Source organism: Malurus melanocephalus, unplaced genomic scaffold (assembly GCF_030028575.1).
Source record: "Malurus melanocephalus ecotype Western Australia unplaced genomic scaffold, MMel_1.1 scaffold_351, whole genome shotgun sequence".
In the NCBI taxonomy this organism is placed as follows: Eukaryota; Metazoa; Chordata; class Aves; order Passeriformes; family Maluridae; genus Malurus; species Malurus melanocephalus.
In genome coordinates, this window is record NW_026623583.1 from 24,317 (window position 1) to 30,684 (window position 6,368).

Below are 6,368 nucleotides of genomic sequence, written 5' to 3' on the forward strand. Positions count from 1 at the left end.
CTCTCCAGGGCTGCGTTTGGCAGGGTGTCCCCGACACCCCTGGCTCCCACTGGCAGGAACACGATGTCTCTGTCCCGTTGGGAAGCTCCCACAGGCTCCGAGGGCTCGTCCTGTGCTGTCGAGGCCGGACCCTCCCGTGGGCGCTCGCCGCTCCCGGACACCTCCGCAGGCTCCCGGCTCTCTGGATAAAACCTCCGAGCCAGGACAACCAGCCCAAGAGGAGGAGCCACRGCCAGCACATGATGAGCACGTGTGGAGAGCCACTGGTGGCCMAGGGACCTACTTTGAGCTCTGCTCAGCTCCAAAGCCCTGATGGGCCGGGCTCCTTTACAGATGAAGGCTCCAGTTCCCAGGCTGACTTGTACCTGTTGGCCTCCCAACTGTAATTTTCTAGAAGGTTCAAAATACTGAACCACCCACGAGCATTAGCATCTGAATCTACTGAATGATTCCAGAGGAGCAGCCAAGGACTGCAGGGTTATTTTAGTCAGAAGTTTTTAATTAACCCTTCAGATCAAGCACCATCGTCCCACTATGAGTCCCCATCTGTGTTTCTTCTCGGAGCGGGATGCAGATGGGACGTAGCTGGACTGCAAACAAAGCTTTTTTTCTCTTCACAACTTCTTGGCAGATTTCTGAATTTCTGAACAAGTGGACAGGATGGGCCAAGGCACAAAAGAAATGTTTATAAAAGTTTCACGCAAAACTGCTATTAAACAATTCCATGAATTAAAGAACGAGGTACAGCCTTTGGGCAACAGCCATTTATTTGGCCTACTGTGATCAGACACTTCTTCTGTGCTCAGAGATTATCATCTTTCTGACCACAGGAGCATGCACAGGGCAGGATGGGGAGAGAACTGCCTGTGCCCACCGTGATTTTGGGTTCAATCATGCAAGCTTCTTCCCTTACAGCTCAGCATCACACTGCTCCAAAAGCAGAGGCATTCCTAACACCCTCACCCAGAAACATCTGGCATTTTGATTTCTCAGAGCTATTCCCCCTCCTTTGATCACCTGTGCAGACAACCACAGAGTCACTAACTGGTTTGGCTTAAAAGGGACTGCTGGAAAGATCATCCCGTTCCACCCCCTGCCATGGGCAGGGATACCTTCCATGAGACCAGATTGCTCCAAACCCTGTCCAACCTGGCCTTGGACACTTCCAGGGAAGATGATCAGTGAGATATGAGCACTCAGCTCGCTGCAGCACTCCTCACGTTGGCGTTCTGGCACGTGAGGATGCAGTTACATTGCCACAAGCCACAAATCCCCAAATAACACAGACTTCCACGCACATTTCTAACATTTTTCTCTCCAGAGGGTTAACTTGCTCAGATATGAAGTGACATTTCATTCCCCATACAACACTGCTAGGAAGTTCTGATCCAAGTTTTGACAAGCTTAACCAAAACCACAAGCATGAAAATGAAACTCCTCTGCGTTCAGAATCCACAGCTGAATGTTGCAGCTTTCCTCGCTCGAATTACAGCTCCTGGAGTTTCCATTTCATCTTTTTCACAGAATAGAATCCCAGAATGGTTTGGGTTGGAAAGAATTGGAGTGCATCTCATTGCATCCTGTGCCATGGGTGACACCTTCCACTGTCCCAGGGTGCTCCAAGCCCTGTCTAGCCTGGGACACTGCCAGGGATGGGGCAGCCACAGCCTCTCTGAGCAAATCTGATCCCATAAACCACAACTGCTCTGGAGACCTGGAAATGCCCGTTCTCAACAGGTACAGCACAAGCAAGAGCACACACAGAGCTCTGCACAATCTAAAAAGTGGCTGCAGCACCCTGGAAAGGATCTGCCTCCATCCCCAGCCAGTGCCAAGACAGAGAACCAGGCAGTAATTGCTGTAGTGCTGTTGTAGTGTCCGTGGGGAGCAGGAATTAGACAGGAATATCGAGCCAGATCAAARCTCGTGCAGTTTTGGCTCCGTGCCTGGTGCAGATCCTCCAGGGCGGAAGAGCACGGCGATCATTGGAACGGCCATGGTCACCATCCGGCCCCAGAACAGGGACACTCTGCTCTTCCAGGCTGTTCCTCCACAGCACCCCATAAAACAGCACCTGTCCCCACCCAGCACAGGCCACCAGACCAACCCCAGCAGCTTTTGATTGCCTTTGTGTGTTTTTACACACACAGCACAAAACAGGCTCCAGGCCACCCGAGCCCCTTCAGTCTCASTTTCTGTCTCAACAGAAGAAACTAATTTGCAACATACTGTAAGGCAGATTTTTAGGAATCAGGATTTCCACCACAGCCTCATTGTGACAGAGATGTCACATTTACATAACTTTCCAGCAGCACATGATTTTCTACCTCTAAAGCCTTTGGTCTCCATAAGCTGCTTTGGTGAGGCCGCCTTCCCTCACACTCACCCACGGGCGAGCCAGCAGCTCGTCTACCAGCTACTACAGAGCCACTACCCTCATCCCACCTCCCACGGGAGCCCGAGATTCCTCCTGGCTTTAAGACAATCCTACAACTACAACTAGCTTGTATTTATGGGGTAATAATGTCTCAAAGACTCTCGGAGCACTCTGCARCTTGGCACATCAGATATTCCAAAGGAGTTTGCTGCACACTGAGCAATCACCACCAACAGAACCATAGGATCCTGGAGCTGGAAAAAAACTCACAGATAAGTCCAGCTGATACAACTGTGCCCACCAAACCACGGCAGTAAGAGCCATATCTGCTCAATTTTTGAACACCTGCAGGAATGGGGACTCTACCACTTCCCTGGGCAGCCCATTCCAATGCTTCAAGTGAAGTATTCAAGCCCACTTTTCCCCAAAATTCAACCTGACCCCTCCCCTGGCTGTCCCCTCCTGTCAGGGAGTTGTGTAGAGCCAGAAGGTCCCACCTGATCCTCCTTTTCTCCAGGCTGAGCCCCTTTCCCAGCTCCCAGTAGGTGCTCCTTGTGCTCCAGCTCCTTCCCTTCTCTGGACATGCTCCAGACCCCCAATGTTTTTTTACACTGAGGGTTCCAGAGCTGTCCCCAAGACTGGAGGTGCTCCAGCAGTGCCCAGCACAGGGGACAGGCACTGTCCCAATGCCACAGCAGGGCTGGGACAGCTCAGGTGCCACTGATTTCTTGCCCATCTGGGCACAAACACATCCAGGTGGCCAAAAGCAGCTCCACCTGGGCACAAATGAGCCCAAGTGGCCAAAAGCAGCTTCACCTGCTCCAGGAGCTCATCACAACAAGCTGCACCTGCTCTTCTGAGGGCCTCAAGTCAAGGGCAGGTACCAGACAGGGCTCAAGATAGGCGTGATCTGCTTTAATCCTCACTACAGTCCATTGATCAGGATGGACCAGCTCATTCTACAAGAAGCAGCCAAAAGGAGCTGCTTCTGCTTCCACAAYGGACTTGTGGACCACCCCAATTTGAGCAGCCCTGAGACTGCTCCTTCCCTCTGGCACACACTCGGTGCTGGAGGAGCTGGAACCCCCCCACTCACAGAATCACCCCAAATCTGCCAGCCCTGCAGGTGACCAGCCCCWTTCTGGTGCTGCCACACTGCCAGGGATATTCACCACCGCCTTTGCAASAGGAGTTACAATAAAATCAGACCGAAAACCTCACATCACAGCAGGACAGAGAGGTTTGCAGCTCTCACTCCAATCTGCAATGGCCTCGCTTGTGAGCTGCCAAGACCTGAGATTATTTCTTCACTTTAACTCAATTTGTCTATTTTCTGGCCTGTGCCACTTCAAAACAGGTTTGTTGAGGGAACGGGAGAGGATTGATGGTGCTGTGGATAAGATCATGTTACAGAACCAYCGRGGCTGGAAAATCCCTCCAGGACCATYGAGTKCAGCCTGTGCCCMRTGCCCACCTTGTCCCCAGCCCAGTGYCACATCCAAGCATTCCTTGGGCACCTCCAGGGATGGGCACTCCAACCCTCCCTGGGCAGCCCCTGCCAAGGCCTGGCCACCCTTTCCACAGAGAAATTCCTCCTGAAATTCCACTTCTCCACCCTKTCCATTCATCCCAGGACAGCTCCATTCATCCAAACCTACAGCTCCAGCAACCATCACCAAAAAAATAAACCCAATGCTCCCCCTCCCGTGCTCTTCACCAGGGCCTCTTCCACCCTCAAACGATGGTGTTGAGGATTAGCACATCTCACAAAAATATACCATTTCCCACAGCTAAGCTCCACCCCACGATTGCAAAGGCAAACCAAAGTTATTCTTGTTTGTTTGCTTCCTAATTTATGAAACCCTGTAAGAGGAAACTAATTTCAAGGCTTAATCRACACTGCAAAACAAGCAGATGGGGGGAAAAGCCCTCATCTAAGCAAACACTTTAATCTTGGGGAAATAAGGTATTTTAACAAGAAAAACCCCTATTACTGACAAACAAGAGACGGCTTAAAGAAAACATTAGAAATAATCAGCTCAGCAGCAGCTTGTTTTGAAACACATCGGAACTGTGGTTTTATTTTCACAGTGACTCTTTTTTTTTTTTGGTCTAGGCACAGTGAGGGCTACACCTTCACAGCAGCTCAAGCTGCTGTGTCCCACAGTGGTCAACTTTCACATTTCTTTCACCCAGTATCCTGTTCCACGTGCATTTCTGTCCTGATCAATGCCACCAGCTCTCTCCACAGCCCAAGCTGCTCCAGCCACAACACCCTGCAATGCTCTTATTGTTCCAGGCACTTACACCAGTAAAACCACCAGGCATTTAGAACCCGGAATATTTGCAGTGTGAGGAAATTGGYGTAAATTAAGGTACAGAAAATAAACCAACAAGAAATTCAGTGCCTGGGAGCCCATTAACTCRGCCACAGAGGAACCACTGAGGGAARGGAAGGGATATTGGCCTCACATGGCATCCCACAGTCATGAACTGAACCCTGTAARGAAAACAGCTCCACCGTGGGCCTCCGAGTCAGCCAGTGCTCTGGCTCAACAGGTTTGCAAGTTCTGGGATAGCAGGCAAATTTCCAAGGATAGGAAAAGAACCTCAAAGGCAAATAACTAAACACACTTTAAAAAATAAACCACATGCACAGGTACCGACCCTCATTAATAAATAAAACCAATGGCTCACACGCACACTACTCCCTGCAGCCTTGCAGTCGCTAAATCTTCATCAGGCAAAGATCTGGATTATATTAGCCACGTTCTCCCTTCCTGATTTGTGAGCAGCAGGACCGCAGCCCAATCCATCTGTGGCTGAGCAGGCACAGAACCCTCGCACGGCCATGAACTCAACTCAAACCTTTTTCACCTGTTGGAGCCTTTTTCTACAAACTCCCGTGCGCCAAAGYGAACCCACCTGGGGCAGGGAAGGAAACGCTGGACCCAGCCCCAGCTGCACGGAGCTCAGTGTCCCCAGGAGCTGCGGGAAAAGCGCCCGGAGCCCCGCACAGCAACAGGCACAGGGATCCCGGAGAACCGGGGGAAAGAGTGGCAGAGCCAGCCCGGACAGCCCGCAGGACCAGAGCGATCGGCACCAAGACGGAAAACCGCTCGGGATTATGGCACATCCCACGTACATGGATGGGGAATGCACATGTGCCCCCACCCCTTCCCCCGCTCAAGTCCAGTTATTGTAGTCCAGGAAACAGCCAAATATTTGGCCTGTCGGGCCAGTCACCGGGACCCTCCGAAACATCCACCCACAGCTGCCCGGTTTTTGACCATTTAAGAGGAAGATCGCCCATAGCCAAGTCCCCATCGGCGCTCGCAAGTGTTTACATAACGCGGAACATCCCTCGCAGCTGAGCCCCGAGTACGGGGGCAAAAACACGGGGAAAGTTGGAGCGGACAGGCAGCTCCAGTGCCGAGCCCGCGGTGATCCAGGGGAGGGGAGCCGGGTCCGGCTGCGCTGCGGGACCCGCCGGGAGGACCGAGGGGTCCCTGCCCGGTCCTGCGAGGGCAGCGGCGGCCGCGCATCCCCGCCGAGCACGGGAACGCATCCCTGCCCGGCAGCGGGCTGCATCCCCGGCTATCCCCGCCCAGCAACGGGCTGGATCCCCCCGGCATCCCCGCTCAGCACCAGGCTGCATCCCTCGGGCTGCGGGACGGGGCTGCCCCGGCGGTCACTCACCGCCTGCCTGCCTCCCTCCCTCCCTCCCCAGCCATGTCCGCTCTCTCCCGGCCGTACCTGGCTACGGAGGCGGCGGGGCGGGCTATGGACGGTTCGGTAGCCCCATTCCGGCGGCGGTCCGGCTCCCGGAGGCTGCGCCCGCCGCCGCCTTAGCTGCGCGTCCACATGGTCACTGCGCTCCGCGCTCGCCGCCGCGCCTTAAATACCCCGCGGAGCATGCTGGGTAAGCGAGTCCTGCCGCCGCACCGCCATGGCCGGGGGCGCCCCGCGGGACTACAACTCCCAGCATGCC

The 6,368-nt window shown here is 53.7% G+C and overlaps 1 long non-coding RNA gene across 1 annotated transcript in view; it reads right to left on the reverse strand.

Moving 5' to 3' along the window:
- LOC130580647 (uncharacterized) overlaps positions 1 to 6,258 on the reverse strand; it is an 18,408-nt gene extending 12,150 nt beyond the window's left edge. Inside the window, exon 1 of the long non-coding RNA XR_008966141.1 lies at positions 6,134 to 6,258. This is a non-coding gene — a long non-coding RNA (uncharacterized LOC130580647). The remainder of the gene's footprint in view (positions 1 to 6,133) is intronic.
- Between the last annotated feature and the right edge of the window lie 110 nt (positions 6,259 to 6,368).